At 44.1% G+C, this 19,865-nt stretch overlaps 11 non-coding genes across 11 annotated transcripts; all 11 read left to right on the forward strand.

Moving 5' to 3' along the window:
* The first annotated feature begins 1,243 nt into the window (after positions 1–1,243).
* On the forward strand, positions 1,244–1,337 carry trnai-uau (transfer RNA isoleucine (anticodon UAU)). Its single transcript has 2 exons — positions 1,244–1,281; positions 1,302–1,337. It is a non-coding gene; the product is annotated as a tRNA-Ile (tRNA).
* A 1,151-nt stretch (positions 1,338–2,488) lies between these two features.
* trnai-uau (transfer RNA isoleucine (anticodon UAU)) lies at positions 2,489–2,582 on the forward strand. The gene is made up of 2 exons: positions 2,489–2,526; positions 2,547–2,582. It is a non-coding gene; the product is annotated as a tRNA-Ile (tRNA).
* Positions 2,583–3,724: 1,142 nt separating this feature from the next.
* On the forward strand, positions 3,725–3,818 carry trnai-uau (transfer RNA isoleucine (anticodon UAU)). The gene is made up of 2 exons: positions 3,725–3,762; positions 3,783–3,818. It is a non-coding gene; the product is annotated as a tRNA-Ile (tRNA).
* A 644-nt stretch (positions 3,819–4,462) lies between these two features.
* On the forward strand, positions 4,463–4,556 carry trnai-uau (transfer RNA isoleucine (anticodon UAU)). Its single transcript has 2 exons — positions 4,463–4,500; positions 4,521–4,556. It is a non-coding gene; the product is annotated as a tRNA-Ile (tRNA).
* Positions 4,557–6,196: 1,640 nt separating this feature from the next.
* trnai-uau (transfer RNA isoleucine (anticodon UAU)) lies at positions 6,197–6,290 on the forward strand. Its single transcript has 2 exons — positions 6,197–6,234; positions 6,255–6,290. It is a non-coding gene; the product is annotated as a tRNA-Ile (tRNA).
* Positions 6,291–6,944: 654 nt separating this feature from the next.
* On the forward strand, positions 6,945–7,038 carry trnai-uau (transfer RNA isoleucine (anticodon UAU)). Its single transcript has 2 exons — positions 6,945–6,982; positions 7,003–7,038. It is a non-coding gene; the product is annotated as a tRNA-Ile (tRNA).
* Positions 7,039–7,950: 912 nt separating this feature from the next.
* Positions 7,951–8,044, forward strand: trnai-uau (transfer RNA isoleucine (anticodon UAU)). The gene is made up of 2 exons: positions 7,951–7,988; positions 8,009–8,044. It is a non-coding gene; the product is annotated as a tRNA-Ile (tRNA).
* Positions 8,045–9,169: 1,125 nt separating this feature from the next.
* trnai-uau (transfer RNA isoleucine (anticodon UAU)) lies at positions 9,170–9,263 on the forward strand. Its single transcript has 2 exons — positions 9,170–9,207; positions 9,228–9,263. It is a non-coding gene; the product is annotated as a tRNA-Ile (tRNA).
* Positions 9,264–10,896: 1,633 nt separating this feature from the next.
* On the forward strand, positions 10,897–10,990 carry trnai-uau (transfer RNA isoleucine (anticodon UAU)). Its single transcript has 2 exons — positions 10,897–10,934; positions 10,955–10,990. It is a non-coding gene; the product is annotated as a tRNA-Ile (tRNA).
* Positions 10,991–18,087: 7,097 nt separating this feature from the next.
* On the forward strand, positions 18,088–18,181 carry trnai-uau (transfer RNA isoleucine (anticodon UAU)). Its single transcript has 2 exons — positions 18,088–18,125; positions 18,146–18,181. It is a non-coding gene; the product is annotated as a tRNA-Ile (tRNA).
* Positions 18,182–19,324: 1,143 nt separating this feature from the next.
* trnai-uau (transfer RNA isoleucine (anticodon UAU)) lies at positions 19,325–19,418 on the forward strand. Its single transcript has 2 exons — positions 19,325–19,362; positions 19,383–19,418. It is a non-coding gene; the product is annotated as a tRNA-Ile (tRNA).
* Positions 19,419–19,865: the final 447 nt, after the last annotated feature.

Here is a 19,865-nt window from a genome sequence, read left to right on the forward strand (position 1 = left end):
TAGATGACAAGGTTATGAGTTCAAGCCCCACCAGGAGCAAGTATTCTTCTTGAAGCCTCTGCCTGTCTATTTCTTGTCCATAAAAGGAGCATTTATTCAATCCATTTAGGAGGACGTTTAATAGATAATAGGGATGTCATTGAGATCAGAGTTAGAGTGCAGGCAGAGATAGAATACAAGATAGAATACAAAATCATCGTCTTCTCTATCACCAGCTATGCCTGACAAGTCAGCAATGCAGGGTGGCAAGCCTGCTCGAAAGTCCAAGCGTATGGCTGTTTGCAAAGTTTTTTGGTGCTTCGGCTCAGAAAAGAATCACCCCATTTGTGCAAGTATTCTTCTAGAAGCCTATGCCTGTCTATTTCTTGTCCATAAAAGGAGCATTTATTCAATCCATTTAGGAGGACGTTTAATAGATAATAGCTATGTCATTGAGATGACAGGTAAGAGTTCAGGAACAGCAAGTATTCAAATTCATAGTCTTCTCTATCACCAGCTATGCCTGACAAGTCAGCAATGCAGGGTGGCTAGACTGCTCGAAAGTCAGTGAGTTGGTGCTTCTGCAGTGAAAATGACCACCTAACGTGGGGATCAAACCCACGACCCTGAGATTAAGAGTCTCGTGATCTACCGACTGAGCTAGCCAGGTACCTCAACAGTAATATTGACTTGGTCCGAATATCGTTCAGCTCCATTTCTGCAAAATATGAAGATCAGTGAAAGTGTTGTAGATGGATCCTGTGGTGCAATTGGTTAGCCTGTTTTACTTATACAGCAGTATACAGAAATTAGATGACAAGGTTATGAGTTCAAGCCCCACCAGGAGCAAGTATTCTTCTTGAAGCCTCTGCCTGTCTATTTCTTGTCCATAAAAGGAGCATTTATTCAATCCATTTAGGAGGACGTTTAATAGATAATAGGGAAGTCATTGAGATAACAGGTCAGAGTGCAGGCAGAGATAGAATACAAAATCATCGTCTTCTCTATCACCAGCTATGCCTGACACGTCAGCAATGCAGGGTGGCAAGCCTGCTCGAAAGTCCAAGCGTATGGCTGTTTGCGAAGTGTTTTGGTGCTTCGGCTCAGAAAAGAATCACCCCATTTGTGGTTCGAACCCACGAATACGAGATGAAGAGTCTCATTCTCTACCGTCTGAGTTAGCCAGGTAGGTCAATTGTCGGACTGACTCTGACCGAATATTGTACATCTATGTTTGTGCAAAATGTGGTAAACAGGTGATCAGGCTCCTGTGGCGCAATCGGTTAGCGCGTGGTACTTATACAGCAGTATGCAGCGAAGCAATGCCGAGGTTGTGAGTTCGAGCCTCACCAGGAGCACATACTTTTCTTGAACCCTCTGCCTGTCTATTTATGCTCTACCGACTGAGCTAGCCAGGTACCTCAACAGTAGTATTGACTTGGTCCGAATATCGTTCAGCTCCATTTCTGCAAAATATGAAGATCAGTGAAAGTGTTGTAGATGGATCCTGTGGTGCAATTGGTTAGCCTGTTTTACTTATACAGCAGTATACAGAAATTAGATGACAAGGTTATGAGTTCAAGCCCCACCAGGAGCAAGTATTCTTCTTGAAGCCTCTGCCTGTCTATTTCTTGTCCATAAAAGGAGCATTTATTCAATCCATTTAGGAGGACGTTTAATAGATAATAGGTATGTCATTGAGATAACAGGTCAGAGTGCAGGAACAGCAAGTATTCAAATTCATAGTCTTCTCTATCACCAGCTATGCCTGACAAGTCAGCAATGCAGGGTGGCTAGACTGCTCGAAAGTCAGTGTGTTGGTGCTTCTGCAGTGAAAAAAACCACCTAACGTGGGGATCAAACCCACGACCCTGAGATTAAGAGTCTCATGCTCTACCGACTGAGCTAGCCAGGTACCTCAACAGAACTATTGACTTGTTCCGAATATAGTTCAGCTCCATTTCTGCAAAATATGAAGATCAGTGAAAGTGTTGTTGATGGATCCTGTGGTGCAATTGGTTAGCCTGTTTTACTTATACAGCAGTATACAGAAATTAGATGACAAGGTTATGAGTTCAAGCCCCACCAGGAGCAAGTATTCTTCTTGAAGCCTCTGCCTGTCTATTTCTTGTCCATAAAAGGAGCATTTATTCAATCCATTTAGGAGGACGTTTAATAGATAATAGGGATGTCATTGAGATGACAGGTCAGAGTGCAGGCAGAGTTAGAATACAAAATCATCGTCTTCTCTATCACCAGCTATGCCTGACAAGTCAGCAATGCAGGGTGGCAAGCCTGCTCGAAAGTCCAAGCGTATGGCTGTTTGCAAAGTTTTTTGGTGCTTCGGCTCAGAAAAGAATCCCCCCATCTGTGGTTCGATCCCACAAATATGAGATAAAGAGTCTCATTCTCTACCGTCTGAGTTAGCCAGGTAGGTCAATTGTCGGACTGACTCTGACCGAATATTGTACATCTATGTTTGTGCAAAATGTGGTAAACAGGTGATCAGGCTCTTGTGGCGCAATGGGTTAGCGAGTGGTACTTATACAGCAGTATGCAGCGAAGCAATGCCGAGGTTGTGAGTTCGATCCTCACCAGGAGCATGTAATTTTCTTGAACCCTCTGCCTGTCTCTACCGACTGAGCTAGCCAGGTACCTCAACAGTAGTATTGACTTGGTCCGAATATCGTTCAGCTCCATTTCTGCAAAATATGAAGATCAGTGAAAGTGTTGTTGATGGATCTTGTGGTGCAGTCTGTCAGCATGTTGTACTTATACAGCAGTATACAGAAATTAGATGACAAGGTTACGACTTCAAGCCCCACCAGGAGCAAGTATTCTTCTAGAAGCCTATGCCTGTCTATTTCTTGTCCATAAAAGGAGCATTTATTCAATCCATTTAGGAGGAAGTTTAATAGATAATATTTATGTCATTGAGATAACAGGTCAGAGTGCAGGAACAGCAAGTATTCAAATTCATAGTCTTCTCTATCACCAGCTATGCCTGACAAGTCAGCAATGCAGGGTGGCTAGACTGCTCGAAAGTCAGTGAGTTGGTGCTTCTGCATTGAAAATAACCACCTAACGTGGGGATCAAACCCACGACCCTGAGATTAAGAGTCTCAGGCTCTACCGACTGAGCTAGCCAGGTACCTCAAAAGTAGTATTGACTTGGTCCGAATATCGTTCAGCTCCATTTCTGCAAAATATGAAGATCAGTGAAAGTGTTGTTGATGGATCCTGTGGTGCAATTGGTTAGCCTGTTTTACTTATACAGCAGTATACAGAAATTAGATGACAAGGTTATGAGTTCAAGCCCCACCAGGAGCAAGTATTCTACTTGAAGCCTCTGCCTGTCTATTTCTTGTCCATAAAAGGAGCATTTATTCAATCCATTTAGGAGGACGTTTAATAGATAATAGGGATGTCATTGAGATGACAGGTCAGAGTGCAGGCAGAGATAGAATACAAAATCATCGTCTTCTCTATCACCAGCTATGCCTGACAAGTCAGCAATGCAGGGTGGCAAGCCTGCTCGAAAGTCCAAGCGTATGGCTGTTTGCGAAGTGTTTTGGTGCTTCGGCTCAGAAAAGAATCACCCCATTTGTGGTTCGAACCCACGAATACGAGATAAAGAGTCTCATTCTCTACCGTCTGAGTTAGCCAGGTAGGTCAATTGTCGGACTGACTCTGACCGAATATTGTACATCTATGTTTGTGCAAAATGTGGTAAACAGGTGATCAAGCTCCTGTGGCGCAATCGGTTAGCGCGTGGTACTTATACAGCAGTATGCAGCGAAGCAATGCCGAGGTTGTGAGTTCGATCCTCACCAGGAGCATGTACTTTTCTTGAACCCTCTGCCTGTCTATTTATGCTCTACCGACTGAGCTAGCCAGGTACCTCAACAGTAGTATTGACTTGGTCCGAATATCGTTCAGCTCCATTTCTGCAAAATATGAAGATCAGTGAAAGTGTTGTTGATGGATCCTCTGTCAGCATGTTGTACTTATACAGCAGTATACAGAAATTAGATGACAAGGTTATGAGTTCAAGCCCCACCAGGAGCAAGTATTCTTCTTGAAGCCTCTGCCTGTCTATTTCTTGTCCATAAAAGGAGCATTTATTCAATCCATTTAGGAGGACGTTTAATAGATAATAGGGAAGTCATTGAGATAACAGGTCAGAGTGCAGGCAGAGATAGAATACAAAATCATCGTCTTCTCTATCACCAGCTATGCCTGACACGTCAGCAATGCAGGGTGGCAAGCCTGCTCGAAAGTCCAAGCGTATGGCTGTTTGCGAAGTGTTTTGGTGCTTCGGCTCAGAAAAGAATCACCCCATTTGTGGTTCGAACCCACGAATACGAGATAAAGAGTCTCATTCTCTACCGTCTGAGTTAGCCAGGTAGGTCAATTGTCGGACTGACTCTGACCGAATATTGTACATCTATGTTTGTGCAAAATGTGGTAAACAGGTGATCAAGCTCCTGTGGCGCAATCGGTTAGCGCGTGGTACTTATACAGCAGTATGCAGCGAAGCAATGCCGAGGTTGTGAGTTCGATCCTCACCAGGAGCATGTACTTTTCTTGAACCCTCTGCCTGTCTATTTATGCTCTACCGACTGAGCTAGCCAGGTACCTCAACAGTAGTATTGACTTGGTCCGAATATCGTTCAGCTCCATTTCACAAAATATGAAGATCAGTGAAAGTGTTGTTGATGGATCCTGTGGTGCAGTCTGTCAGCATGTTGTACTTATACAGCAGTATACAGAAATTAGATGACAAGGTTACGACTTCAAGCCCCACCAGGAGCAAGTATCCTTCTAGAAGCCTATGCCTGTCTATTTCTTGTCCATAAAAGGAGCATTTATTCAATCCATTTAGGAGGACGTTTAATAGATAATAGGTATGTCATTGAGATAACAGGTCAGAGTGCAGGAACAGCAGGTATTCAAATTCATAGTCTTCTCTATCACCAGCTATGCCTGACAAGTCAGAAATGCAGGGTGGCTAGACTGCTCGAAAGTCATTGAGTTGGTGCTTCTGCAGTGAAAAAAACCACCTAACGTGGGGATCAAACCCACGACCCTGAGATTAAGAGTCTCATGCTCTACCGACTGAGCTAGCCAGGTACCTCAACAGTAGTATTGACTTGGTCCGAATATCGTTCAGCTCCATTTCTGCAAAATATGAAGATCAGTGAAAGTGTTGTTGATGGATCCTGTGGTGCAGTCTGTCAGCATGTTGTACTTATACAGCAGTATACAGAAATTAGATGACAAGGTTACGACTTCAAGCCCCACCAGGAGCAAGTATTCTTCTAGAAGCTTATGCCTGTCTATTTCTTGTCTATAAAGGGAACATTTATTCAATCCATTTAGGAGGACGTTTAATAGGTATGTCATTGAGATAACAGGTCAGAGTGCAGGAACAGCATGTATTCAAATTCATAGTCTTCTCTATCACCAGCTATGCCTGACAAGTCAGCAATGCAGGGTGGCTAGACTGCTCGATAGTCAGTGAGTTGGTGCTTCTGCAGTGAAAATCACCACCTAACGTGGGGATCAAACCCACGACCCTGAGATTAAGAGTCTCATGCTCTACCGACTGAGCTAGCCAGGTACCTCAAAAGTAGTATTGACTTGGTCCGAATATCGTTCAGCTCCATTTCTGCAAAATATGAAGATCAGTGAAAGTGTTGTAGATGGATCCTGTGGTGCAATTGGTTAGCCTGTTTTACTTATACAGCAGTATACAGAAATTAGATGACAAGGTTATGAGTTCAAGCCCCACCAGGAGCAAGTATTCTTCTTGAAGCCTCTGCCTGTCTATTTCTTGTCCATAAAAGGAGCATTTATTCAATCCATTTAGGAGGACGTTTAATAGATAATAGGGATGTCATTGAGATGACAGGTCAGAGTGCAGGCAGAGATAGAATACAAAATCATCGTCTTCTCTATCACCAGCTATGCCTGACAAGTCAGCAATGCAGGGTGGCAAGCCTGCTCGAAAGTCCAAGCGTATGGCTGTTTGCGAAGTTTTTTGGTGCTTCGGCTCAGAAAAGAATCACCCCATTTGTGGTTCGAACCCACGAATACGAGATAAAGAGTCTCATTCTCTACCGTCTGAGTTAGCCAGGTAGGTCAATTGTCGGACTGACTCTGACCGAATATTGTACATCTATGTTTGTGCAAAATGTGGTAAACAGGTGATCAGGCTCCTGTGGCGCAATCGGTTAGCGCGTGGTACTTATACAGCAGTATGCAGCGAAGCAATGCCGAGGTTGTGAGTTCGAGCCTCACCAGGAGCACATACTTTTCTTGAACCCTCTGCCTGTCTATTTATGCTCTACCGACTGAGCTAGCCAGGTACCTCAACAGTAGTATTGACTTGGTCCGAATATCGTTCAGCTCCATTTCTGCAAAATATGAAGATCAGTGAAAGTGTTGTTGATGGATCCTGTGGTGCAATTGGTTAGCCTGTTTTACTTATACAGCAGTATACAGAAATTAGATGACAAGGTTATGAGTTCAAGCCCCACCAGGAGCAAGTATTCTTCTTGAAGCCTCTGCCTGTCTATTTCTTGTCCATAAAAGGAGCATTTATTCAATCCATTTAGGAGGACGTTTAATAGATAATAGGGATGTCATTGAGATGACAGGTCAGAGTGCAGGCAGAGTTAGAATACAAAATCATCGTCTTCTCTATCACCAGCTATGCCTGACAAGTCAGCAATGCAGGGTGGCAAGCCTGCTCGAAAGTCCAAGCGTATGGCTGTTTGCAAAGTTTTTTGGTGCTTCGGCTCAGAAAAGAATCCCCCCATCTGTGGTTCGATCCCACAAATACGAGATAAAGAGTCTCATTCTCTACCGTCTGAGTTAGCCAGGTAGGTCAATTGTCGGACTGACTCTGACCGAATATTGTACATCTATGTTTGTGCAAAATGTGGTAAACAGGTGATCAGGCTCTTGTGGCGCAATCGGTTAGCGCGTGGTACTTATACAGCAGTATGCAGCGAAGCAATGCCGAGGTTGTGAGTTCGATCCTCACCAGGAGCATGTACTTGTCTTGAACCCTCTGCCTGTCTATTTCTTGTCCATAAAAGGAGCATTTATTCAATCCATTTAGGAGGACGTTTAATAGATAATAGGTATGTCATTGAGATAACAGGTCAGAGTGCAGGAACAGCAAGTATTCAAATTCATAGTCTTCTCTATCACCAGCTATGCCTGACAAGTCAGCAATGCAGGGTGGCTAGACTGCTCGAAAGTCAGTGAGTTGGTGCTTCTGCAGTGAAAAAAACCACCTAACGTGGGGATCAAACCCACGACCCTGAGATTAAGAGTCTCATGCTCTAACGACTGAGATAGCCAGGTACCTCAACAGTAGTATTGACTTGGTCCGAATATCGTTCAGCTCCGTTTCTGCAAAATATGAAGATCAGTGAAAGTGTTGTTGATGGATCCTGTGGTGCAATTGGTTAGCCTGTTTTACTTATACAGCAGTATACAGAAATTAGATGACAAGGTTATGAGTTCAAGCCCCACCAGGAGCAAGTATTCTTCTTGAAGCCTCTGCCTGTCTATTTCTTGTCCATAAAAGGAGCATTTATTCAATCCATTTAGGAGGACGTTTAATAGATAATAGGGAAGTCATTGAGATAACAGGTCAGAGTGCAGGCAGAGATAGAATACAAAATCATCGTCTTCTCTATCACCAGCTATGCCTGACACGTCAGCAATGCAGGGTGGCAAGCCTGCTCGAAAGTCCAAGCGTATGGCTGTTTGCGAAGTGTTTTGGTGCTTCGGCTCAGAAAAGAATCACCCCATTTGTGGTTCGAACCCACGAATACGAGATAAAGAGTCTCATTCTCTACCGTCTGAGTTAGCCAGGTAGGTCAATTGTCGGACTGACTCTGACCGAATATTGTACATCTATGTTTGTGCAAAATGTGGTAAACAGGTGATCAAGCTCCTGTGGCGCAATCGGTTAGCGCGTGGTACTTATACAGCAGTATGCAGCGAAGCAATGCCGAGGTTGTGAGTTCGATCCTCACCAGGAGCATGTACTTTTCTTGAACCCTCTGCCTGTCTCTACCGACTGAGCTAGCCAGGTACCTCAACAGTAGTATTGACTTGGTCCGAATATCGTTCAGCTCCATTTCTGCAAAATATGAAGATCAGTGAAAGTGTTGTTGATGGATCCTCTGTCAGCATGTTGTACTTATACAGCAGTATACAGAAATTAGATGACAAGGTTATGAGTTCAAGCCCCACCAGGAGCAAGTATTCTTCTAGAAGCCTATGCCTGTCTATTTCTTGTCCATAAAAGGAGCATTTATTCAATCCATTTAGGAGGACGTTTAATAGATATGTCATTGAGATAACAGGTCAGAGTGCAGGAACAGCAAGTATTCAAATTCATAGTCTTCTCTATCACCAGCTATGCCTGACAAGTCAGCAATGCAGGGTGGCTAGACTGCTCGATAGTCAGTGAGTTGGTGCTTCTGCAGTGAAAATCACCACCTAACGTGGGGATCAAACCCACAACCCTGAGATTAAGAGTCTCATGCTCTACCGACTGAGCTAGCCAGGTACCTCAACAGTAGTATTGACTTGTTCCGAATATAGTTCAGCTCCATTTCTGCAAAATATGAAGATCAGTGAAAGTGTTGTTGATGGATCCTGTGGTGCAATTGGTTAGCCTGTTTTACTTATACAGCAGTATACAGAAATTAGATGACAAGGTTATGAGTTCAAGCCCCACCAGGAGCAAGTATTCTTCTTGAAGCCTCTGCCTGTCTATTTCTTGTCCATAAAAGGAGCATTTATTCAATCCATTTAGGAGGACGTTTAATAGATAATAGGGATGTCATTGAAATGACAGGTCAGAGTGCAGGCAGAGTTAGAATACAAAATCATCGTCTTCTCTATCACCAGCTATGCCTGACAAGTCAGCAATGCAGGGTGGCAAGCCTGCTCGAAAGTCCAAGCGTATGGCTGTTTGCAAAGTTTTTTGGTGCTTCGGCTCAGAAAAGAATCCCCCCATCTGTGGTTCGATCCCACAAATACGAGATAAAGAGTCTCATTCTCTACCGTCTGAGTTAGCCAGGTAGGTCAATTGTCGGACTGACTCTGACCGAATATTGTACATCTATGTTTGTGCAAAATGTGGTAAACAGGTGATCAGGCTCTTGTGGCGCAATCGGTTAGCGCGTGGTACTTATACAGCAGTATGCAGCGAAGCAATGCTGAGGTTGTGAGTTCGATCCTCACCAGGAGCATGTACTTTTCTTGAACCCTCTGCCTGTCAATTTGTGCTCTACCGACTGAGCTAGCCAGGTACCTCAACAGTAGTATTGACTTGGTCCGAATATCGTTCAGCTCCATTTCTGCAAAATATGAAGATCAGTGAAAGTGTTGTTGATGGATCTTGTGGTGCAGTCTGTCAGCATGTTGTACTTATACAGCAGTATACAGAAATTAGATGACAAGGTTACGACTTCAAGCCCCACCAGGAGCAAGTATTCTTCTAGAAGCCTATGCCTGTCTATTTCTTGTCCATAAAAGGAGCATTTATTCAATCCATTTAGGAGGAAGTTTAATAGATAATAGGTATGTCATTGAGATAACAGGTCAGAGTGCAGGAATAGCATGTATTCAAATTCTTCTCTATCACCAGCTATGCCTGACAAGTCAGCAATGCAGGGTGGCTAGACTGCTCGAAAGTCAGTGAGTTGGTGCTTCTGCAGTGAAAATAACCACCTAACGAGGGGATCAAACCCACGACCCTGAGATTAAGAGTTTCATGCTCTACCGACTGAGCTAGCCAGGTATCTCAACAGTAAAATTGACTTGGTCCGAATATCGTTCAGCTCCGTTTCTGCAAAATATGGTGATCAGTGAGAGTGTTGTTGATGGATCCTGTGGTCAATCTGTTAGCGTGTTGTACTTATACAGCAGTATACAGAAATTAGATGACAAGGTTACGACTTCAAGCCCCACCAGGAGCAAGTATTCTTCTAGAACCTGTCTATTTCTTGTCCATAAAAGGAGCATTTATTCAATCCATTTAGGAGGACGTTTAATAGATAATAGGTATGTCATTGAGATAACAGGTCAGAGTGCAGGAACAGCAAGTATTCAAATTCATAGTCTTCTCTATCACCAGCTATGCCTGACAAGTCAGCAATGCAGGGTGGCTAGACTGCTCGAAAGTCAGTGAGTTGGTGCTTCTGCAGTGAAAATAACCACCTAACGTGGGGATCAAACCCACGAGCCTGAGATTAAGAGTCTCATACTCTACCGACTGAGCTAGCCAGGTACCTCAACAGTAGTATTGACTTGGTCCGAATATCGTTCAGCTCCATTTCTGCAAAATATGAAGATCAGTGAAAGTGTTGTTGATGGATCCTGTGGTGCAATTGGTTAGCCTGTTTTACTTATACAGCAGTATACAGAAATTAGATGACAAGGTTATGAGTTCAAGCCCCACCAGGAGCAAGTATTCTTCTTGAAGCCTCTGCCTGTCTATTTCTTGTCCATAAAAGGAGCATTTATTCAATCCATTTAGGAGGACGTTTAATAGATAATAGGGATGTCATTGAGATGACAGGTCAGAGTGCAGGCAGAGATAGAATACAAAATCATCGTCTTCTCTATCACCAGCTATGCCTGACAAGTCAGCAATGCAGGGTGGCAAGCCTGCTCGAAAGTCCAAGCGTATGGCTGTTTGCGAAGTTTTTTGGTGCTTCGGCTCAGAAAAGAATCCCCCCATTTGTGGTTCGAACCCACGAATACGAGATAAAGAGTCTCATTCTCTACCGTCTGAGTTAGCCAGGTAGGTCAATTGTCGGACTGACTCTGACCGAATATTGTACATCTATGTTTGTGCAAAATGTGGTAAACAATTATCAGGCTCCTGTGGCGCAATCGGTTAGCGCGTGGTACTTATACAGCAGTATGCAGCGAAGCAATGCCGAGGTTGTGAGTTCGATCCTCACCAGGAGCATGTACTTTTCTTGAACCCTCTGCCTGTCAATTTGTGCTCTACCGACTGAGCTAGCCAGGTACCTCAACAGTAGTATTGACTTGGTCCGAATATCGTTCAGCTCCATTTCTGCAAAATATGAAGATCAGTGAAAGTGTTGTTGATGGATCCTGTGGTGCAGTCTGTCAGCATGTTGTACTTATACAGCAGTATACAGAAATTAGATGACAAGGTTACGACTTCAAGCCCCACCAGGAGCAAGTATTCTTCTAGAAGCCTATGCCTGTCTATTTCTTGTCCATAAAAGGAGCATTTATTCAATCCATTTAGGAGGAAGTTTAATAGATAATAGGTATGTCATTGAGATAACAGGTCAGAGTGCAGGAATAGCATGTATTCAAATTCTTCTCTATCACCAGCTATGCCTGACAAGTCAGCAATGCAGGGTGGCTAGACTGCTCGAAAGTCAGTGAGTTGGTGCTTCTGCAGTGAAAATAACCACCTAACGAGGGGATCAAACCCACGACCCTGAGATTAAGAGTTTCATGCTCTACCGACTGAGCTAGCCAGGTATCTCAACAGTAAAATTGACTTGGTCCGAATATCGTTCAGCTCCGTTTCTGCAAAATATGGTGATCAGTGAGAGTGTTGTTGATGGATCCTGTGGTCAATCTGTTAGCGTGTTGTACTTATACAGCAGTATACAGAAATTAGATGACAAGGTTATGAGTTCAAGCCCCACCAGGAGCAAGTATTCTTCTTGAAGCCTCTGCCTGTCTATTTCTTGTCCATGAAAGGAGCATTTATTCAATCCATTTAGGAGGACGTTTAATAGATAATAGGGAAGTCATTGAGATAACAGGTCAGAGTGCAGGCAGAGATAGAATACAAAATCATCGTCTTCTCTATCACCAGCTATGCCTGACACATCAGCAATGCAGGGTGGCAAGCCTGCTCGAAAGTCCAAGCGTATGGCTGTTTGCGAAGTTTTATGGTGCTTCGGCTCAGAAAAGAATCACCCCATTTGTGGTTCGAACCCACGAATAGGAGATGAAGAGTCACATTCTCTACAGTCTGAGTTAGCCAGGTAGGTCAATTGTCGGACTGACTCTGACCGAATATTGTACATCTATGTTTGTGCAAAATGTGGTAAACAGGTGATCAGGCTCCTGTGGCGCAATCGCTAGTTCAGTTGGTAGAGCATAAATAGACAGGCAGAGGGTTCAAGAAAAGTACATGCTCCTGGTGAGGATCGAACTCACAACCTCGGCATTGCTTCGCTGCATACTGCTGTATAAGTACAGGTACTTCAACAGTACTATTGACTTGGTCCGAATATCGTTCAGCTCCATTTCTGCAAAATATGAAGATCAGTGAAAGTGTTGTTGATGGATCCTGTGGTGCAGTCTGTCAGCATGTTGTACTTATACAGCAGTATACAGAAATTAGATGACAAGGTTACGACTTCAAGCCCCACCAGGAGCAAGTATTCTTCTAGAACCTGTCTATTTCTTGTCCATAAAAGGAGCATTTATTCAATCCATTTAGGAGGACGTTTAATAGATAATAGGTATGTCATTGAGATAACAGGTCAGAGTGCAGGAACAGCAAGTATTCAAATTCATAGTCTTCTCTATCACCAGCTATGCCTTTTTATTTTATTTTATTTTACCTTTATTTAACCAGGTAGGCAAGTTGAGAACAAGTTCTCATTTACAATTGCGACCTGGCCAAGATAAAGCAAAGCAGTTCGACAGATACAACAACACAGAGTTACACATGGAGTAAAACAAACATACAGTCAATAATAAAGTATAAACAAGTCTATATACAATGTGAGCAAATGAGGTGAGAAGGGAGGTAAAGGCAAAAAAAGGCCTTGGTGGCAAGGTAAATACAATATAGCAAGTAAAACACTGGAATGGTAGTTTTGCAATGGAAGAATGTGCAAAGTAGAAATAAAAATAATGGGGTGCAAAGGAGCAAAATAAATAAATAAATTAAATACAGATGGGAAAGAGGTAGTTGATAGGGCTAAATTATATGTGGGCTATGTACAGGTGCAGTAATCTGTGAGCTGCTCTGACAGTTGGTGCTTAAAGCTAGTGAGGGAGATAAGTGTTTCCAGTTTCAGAGATTTTTGTAGTTCGTTCCAGTCATTGGCAGCAGAGAACTGGAAAGAGAGGCGGCCAAAGAAAGAATTGGTTTTGGGGGTGACTAGAGAGATATACCTGCTGGAGCGTGTGCTACAGGTGGGAGATGCTATGGTGACCAGCGAGCTGAGATAAGGGGGGACTTTACCTAGCAGGGTCTTGTAGATGACATGGAGCCAGTGGGTTTGGCGACGAGTATGAAGCGAGGGCCAGCCAACGAGAGCGTACAGGTCGCAATGGTGGGTAGTGTATGGGGCTTTGGTGACAAAACGGATTGCACTGTGATAGACTGCATCCAGTTTGTTGAGTAGGGTATTGGAGGCTATTTTGTAAATTACATCGCCAAAGTCGAGGATTGGTAGGATGGTCAGTTTTACAAGGGTATGTTTGGCAGCATGAGTGAAGGATGCTTTGTTGCGAAATAGGAAGCCAATTCTAGATTTAACTTTGGATTGGAGATGTTTGATATGGGTCTGGAAGGAGAGTTTACAGTCTAACCAGACACCTAAGTATTTGTAGTTGTCCACGTATTCTAAGTCAGAGCCGTCCAGAGTAGTGATGTTGGACAGGCGGGTAGGTGCAGGTAGTGATCGGTTGAAGAGCATGCATTTAGTTTTACTTGTATTTAAGAGCAGTTGGAGGCCACGGAAGGAGAGTTGTATGGCATTGAAGCTTGCCTGGAGGGTTGTTAACACAGTGTCCAAAGAAGGGCCGGAAGTATACAGAATGGTGTCGTCTGCGTAGAGGTGGATCAGAGACTCACCAGCAGCAAGAGCGACCTCATTGATGTATACAGAGAAGAGAGTCGGTCCAAGAATTGAACCCTGTGGCACCCCCATAGAGACTGCCAGAGGTCCGGACAACAGACCCTCAGATTTGACACACTGAACTCTATCAGAGAAGTAGTTGGTGAACCAGGCGAGGCAATCATTTGAGAAACCAAGGCTGTTGAGTCTGCCGATGAGGATGTGGTGATTGACAGAGTCGAAAGCCTTGGCCAGATCAATGAATACGGCTGCACAGTAATGTTTCTTATCGATGGCGGTTAAGATATCGTTTAGGACCTTGAGCGTGGCTGAGGTGCACCCATGACCAGCTCTGAAACCAGATTGCATAGCAGAGAAGGTATGGTGAGATTCAAAATGGTCGGTAATCTGTTTGTTGACTTGGCTTTCGAAGACCTTAGAAAGGCATGGTAGGATAGATATAGGTCTGTAGCAGTTTGGGTCAAGAGTGTCCCCCCCTTTGAAGAGGGGGATGACCGCAGCTGCTTTCCAATCTTTGGGAATCTCAGACGACACGAAAGAGAGGTTGAACAGGCTAGTAATAGGGGTGGCAACAATTTCGGCAGATAATTTTAGAAAGAAAGGGTCCAGATTGTCTAGCCCGGCTGATTTGTAGGGGTCCAGATTTTGCAGCTCTTTCAGAACATCAGCTGAATGGATTTGGGAGAAGGAGAAATGGGGAAGGCTTGGGCGAGTTGCTGTTGGGGGTGCAGTGCTGTTGACAGGGGTAGGAGTAGCCAGGTGGAAAGCATGGCCAGCAGTAGAAAAATGCTTATTGAAATTTTCAATTATGGTGGATTTATCAGTGGTGACAGTGTTTCCTATCTTCAGTGCAGTGGGCAGCTGGGAGGAGGTGTTCTTATTCTCCATGGACTTTACAGTGTCCCAGAACTTTTTTGAGTTAGTGTTGCAAGAAGCAAATTTCTGCTTGAAAAAGCTAGCCTTGGCTTTTCTAACTGCCTGTGTATAATGGTTTCTAGCTTCCCTGAACAGCTGCATATCACGGGGGCTGTTCGATGCTAATGCAGAACGCCATAGGACGTTTTTGTGTTGATTAAGGGCAGTCAGGTCTGGGGAGAACCAAGGGCTATATCTGTTCCTGGTTCTAAATTTCTTGAATGGGGCATGTTTATTTAAGATGGTTAGGAAGGCATTTTTAAAAAATATCCAGGCATCCTCTACTGACGGGATGAGGTCAATATCCTTCCAGGATACCCCGGCCAGGTCGATTAGAAAGGCCTGCTCGCTGAAGTGTTTCAGGGAGCGTTTTACAGTGATGAGAGGAGGTCGTTTGACCGCTGACCCATTACGGATGCAGGCAATGAGGCAGTGATCGCTGAGATCTTGGTTGAAGACAGCAGAGGTGTATTTAGAGGGGAAGTTGGTTAGGATGATATCTATGAGGGTGCCCGTGTTTAAGGCTTTGGGGAGGTACCTGGTAGGTTCATTGATAATTTGTGTGAGATTGAGGGCATCAAGTTTAGATTGTAGGATGGCTGGGGTGTTAAGCATGTTCCAGTTTAGGTCGCCTAGCAGCACGAGCTCTGAAGATAGATGGGGGGCAATCAGTTCACATATGGTGTCCAGAGCACAGCTGGGGGCAGAGGGTGGTCTATAGCAGGCGGCAACGGTGAGAGACTTGTTTTTAGAAAGGTGGATTTTTAAAAGTAGAAGTTCAAATTGTTTGGGTACAGACCTGGATAGTAGGACAGAACTCTGCAGGCTATCTTTGCAGTAAATTGCAACACCGCCCCCTTTGGCAGTTCTATCTTGTCTGAAAATGTTGTAGTTTGGAATTAAAATGTCTGAATTTTTGGTGGTCTTCCTAAGCCAGGATTCAGACACAGCTAGAACATCAGGGTTGGCAGAGTGTGCTAAAGCAGTGAATAGAACAAACTTAGGGAGGAGGCTTCTAATGTTAACATGCATGAAACCAAGGCTATTACGGTTACAGAAGTCGTCAAAAGAGAGCGCCTGGGGAATAGGAGTGGAGCTAGGCACTGCAGGGCCTGGATTCACCTCTACATCGCCAGAGGAACATAGGAGGAGTAGGATAAGGGTGCGACTAAAAGCAATAAGAATTGGTCGTCTAGAACGTCTGGAACAGAGAGTAAAAGGAGGTTTCTGGGGGCGATAAAATAGCATCAAGGTATAATGTACAGACAAAGGTAAGGTAGGATGTGAATACAGTGAAGGTAAACCTAGGTATTGAGTGATGAAGAGAGAGATATTGTCTCTAGAAACATCATTGAAACCAGGAGATGTCATTGCATGTGTGGGTGGTGGAACTAATAGGTTGGATAAGGTATAGTGAGCAGGACTAGAGGCTCTACAGTGAAATAAGCCAATAAACACTAACCAGAACAGCAATGGACAAGACATATTGACATTAAGGAGAGGCATGCTTAGTCGAGTGATCAAAAGGGTCCAGTGAGTGGAGAGGTTGGTTTAGGGTCACGGCGATTTAGACAGCTAGCCAAGCCAACCGGTAGCAAGCTAGCATAGGATGGAGTCTGTTGTTAGCCACCTCTTGCGTTCGGTCAGTAGATTAGTGGGGTTCCGTGTGGTAGAGGGGATTAATCCAAATCACACAACAACAAAAATAAGAACAATAGATATAGTTATAGAGGCCCGAGAAGAAAACATAATAATTAAAATAAATAAATTGTCCGATTGTCTATTCAGATAGCAGCCGGAAAGACAGCTAACGGATAGCGGGCCGCAGATGGGCGTTCCGGTAACGTCGCGACAGAGGAGCCAGCCGGATCTCCTTCAGGTAGATAACGTCGGCAGTCCGGTTGTGAAGGCCCGGTGGGGCTCCGCGTAGGCAGTGAAACGGGTCCGGATAGGTGACTGCAGCCCAGGAGTGAATGATGGGACTCAGGCGTGATTGACGGAGCTGGCTAGCACCGGAACAATCGATGTTTGCTCCGGAATCGACGAAAGCCGACTGTCACACGGATAGCAGCTAGCTAGCTGTGAGATCCGGGTATGAATGTCCAGAGAGCAGTTGAAATCCAGGGACATGGAGAGAAAAATTGGTCCGGTATGTTCCGTTCCGAGCCGCGCTGCGCCGTACAAAACTGGCGATAGATTTTCGATAGATTTTCGAACTAAAGGACAGCCGATGACCACAAACCGTGGTTAGCTTCTGATTAGCTTCTGGGCTAGCTCCTGGCTAGCTTCTGGCTAGTTTCTGGCCAGCCTCCTGGAGTTTCTGGCTAGCTTCCTGAAGGATTGCAGATCTGAGGTAAATAATACTTTTTTATAAATATAAATTGGTGAGGCTGGTTGCAGGAGAGTGTTTAGAAGATGAGTTGATAGAAAATAAAAATAAAATGTATGTGAAAAAAGTTGTAAATATATATATATACAGGACACGACAAGACGAGGACAAAAGACGTCTGAACTGCTATGCGATCTTGGAAGAAATGTGATGCCTGACAAGTCAGCAATGCAGGGTGGCTAGACTGCTCGAAAGTCAGTGAGTTGGTGCTTCTGCAGTGAAAATAACCACCTAACGTGGGGATCAAACCCACGAGCCTGAGATTAAGAGTCTCATACTCTACCGACTGAGCTAGCCAGGTACCTCAACAGTAGTATTGACTTGGTCCGAATATCGTTCAGCTCCATTTCTGCAAAATATGAAGATCAGTGAAAGTGTTGTTGATGGATCCTGTGGTGCAATTGGTTAGCCTGTTTTACTTATACAGCAGTATACAGAAATTAGATGACAAGGTTATGAGTTCAAGCCCCACCAGGAGCAAGTATTCTTCTTGAAGCCTCTGCCTGTCTATTTCTTGTCCATAAAAGGAGCATTTATTCAATCCATTTAGGAGGACGTTTAATAGATAATAGGGATGTCATTGAGATGACAGGTCAGAGTGCAGGCAGAGATAGAATACAAAATCATCGTCTTCTCTATCACCAGCTATGCCTGACAAGTCAGCAATGCAGGGTGGCAAGCCTGCTCGAAAGTCCAAGCGTATGGCTGTTTGCGAAGTTTTTTGGTGCTTCGGCTCAGAAAAGAATCCCCCCATTTGTGGTTCGAACCCACGAATACGAGATAAAGAGTCTCATTCTCTACCGTCTGAGTTAGCCAGGTAGGTCAATTGTCGGACTGACTCTGACCGAATATTGTACATCTATGTTTGTGCAAAATGTGGTAAACAATTATCAGGCTCCTGTGGCGCAATCGGTTAGCGCGTGGTACTTATACAGCAGTATGCAGCGAAGCAATGCCGAGGTTGTGAGTTCGATCCTCACCAGGAGCATGTACTTTTCTTGAACCCTCTGCCTGTCAATTTGTGCTCTACCGACTGAGCTAGCCAGGTACCTCAACAGTAGTATTGACTTGGTCCGAATATCGTTCAGCTCCATTTCTGCAAAATATGAAGATCAGTGAAAGTGTTGTTGATGGATCCTGTGGTGCAGTCTGTCAGCATGTTGTACTTATACAGCAGTATACAGAAATTAGATGACAAGGTTACGACTTCAAGCCCCACCAGGAGCAAGTATTCTTCTAGAAGCCTATGCCTGTCTATTTCTTGTCCATAAAAGGAGCATTTATTCAATCCATTTAGGAGGAAGTTTAATAGATAATAGGTATGTCATTGAGATAACAGGTCAGAGTGCAGGAATAGCATGTATTCAAATTCTTCTCTATCACCAGCTATGCCTGACAAGTCAGCAATGCAGGGTGGCTAGACTGCTCGAAAGTCAGTGAGTTGGTGCTTCTGCAGTGAAAATAACCACCTAACGAGGGGATCAAACCCACGACCCTGAGATTAAGAGTTTCATGCTCTACCGACTGAGCTAGCCAGGTACCTCAACAGTAGTATTGACTTGGTCCGAATATCGTTCAGCTCCGTTTCTGCAAAATATGGTGATCAGTGAAAGTGTTGTTGATGGATCCTGTGGTCAATCTGTTAGCGTGTTGTACTTATACAGCAGTATACAGAAATTAGATGACAAGGTTATGAGTTCAAGCTCCACCAGGAGCAAGTATTCTTCTTGAAGCCTCTGCCTGTCTATTTCTTGTCCATGAAAGGAGCATTTATTCAATCCATTTAGGAGGACGTTTAATAGATAATAGGGAAGTCATTGAGATAACAGGTCAGAGTGCAGGCAGAGATAGAATACAAAATCATCGTCTTCTCTATCACCAGCTATGCCTGACACATCAGCAATGCAGGGTGGCAAGCCTGCTCGAAAGTCCAAGCGTATGGCTGTTTGCGAAGTTTTATGGTGCTTCGGCTCAGAAAAGAATCACCCCATTTGTGGTTCGAACCCACGAATAGGAGATGAAGAGTCTCATTCTCTACAGTCTGAGTTAGCCAGGTAGGTCAATTGTCGGACTGACTCTGACCGAATATTGTACATCTATGTTTGTGCAAAATGTGGTAAACAATTATCAGGCTCCTGTGGCGCAATCGGTTAGCGCGTGGTACTTATACAGCAGTATGCAGCGAAGCAATGCCGAGGTTGTGAGTTCGATCCTCACCAGGAGCATGTACTTTTCTTGAACCCTCTGCCTGTCTATTTATGCTCTACCGACTGAGCTAGCCAGGTACCTCAACAGTAGTATTGACTTGGTCCGAATATCGTTCAGCTCCATTTCTGCAAAATATGAAGATCAGTGAAAGTGTTGTTGATGGATCCTGTGGTGCAGTCTGTCAGCATGTTGTACTTATACAGCAGTATACAGAAATTAGATGACAAGGTTATGAGTTAAAGCCCCACCAGGAGCAAGTATTCTTCTTGAAGCCTCTGCCTGTCTATTTCTTGTCCATAAAAGGAGCATTTATTCAATCCATTTAGGAGGACGTTTAATAGATAATAGGGATGTCATTGAGATGACAGGTCAGAGTGCAGGCAGAGATAGAATACAAAATCATCGTCTTCTCTATCACCAGCTATGCCTGACAAGTCAGCAATGCAGGGTGGCAAGCCTGCTCG

This window comes from Oncorhynchus mykiss, chromosome 13, assembly GCF_057628025.1.
Source record: "Oncorhynchus mykiss isolate SJ-2025 chromosome 13, ASM5762802v1, whole genome shotgun sequence".
Classification (NCBI taxonomy): domain Eukaryota; kingdom Metazoa; phylum Chordata; class Actinopteri; order Salmoniformes; family Salmonidae; genus Oncorhynchus; species Oncorhynchus mykiss.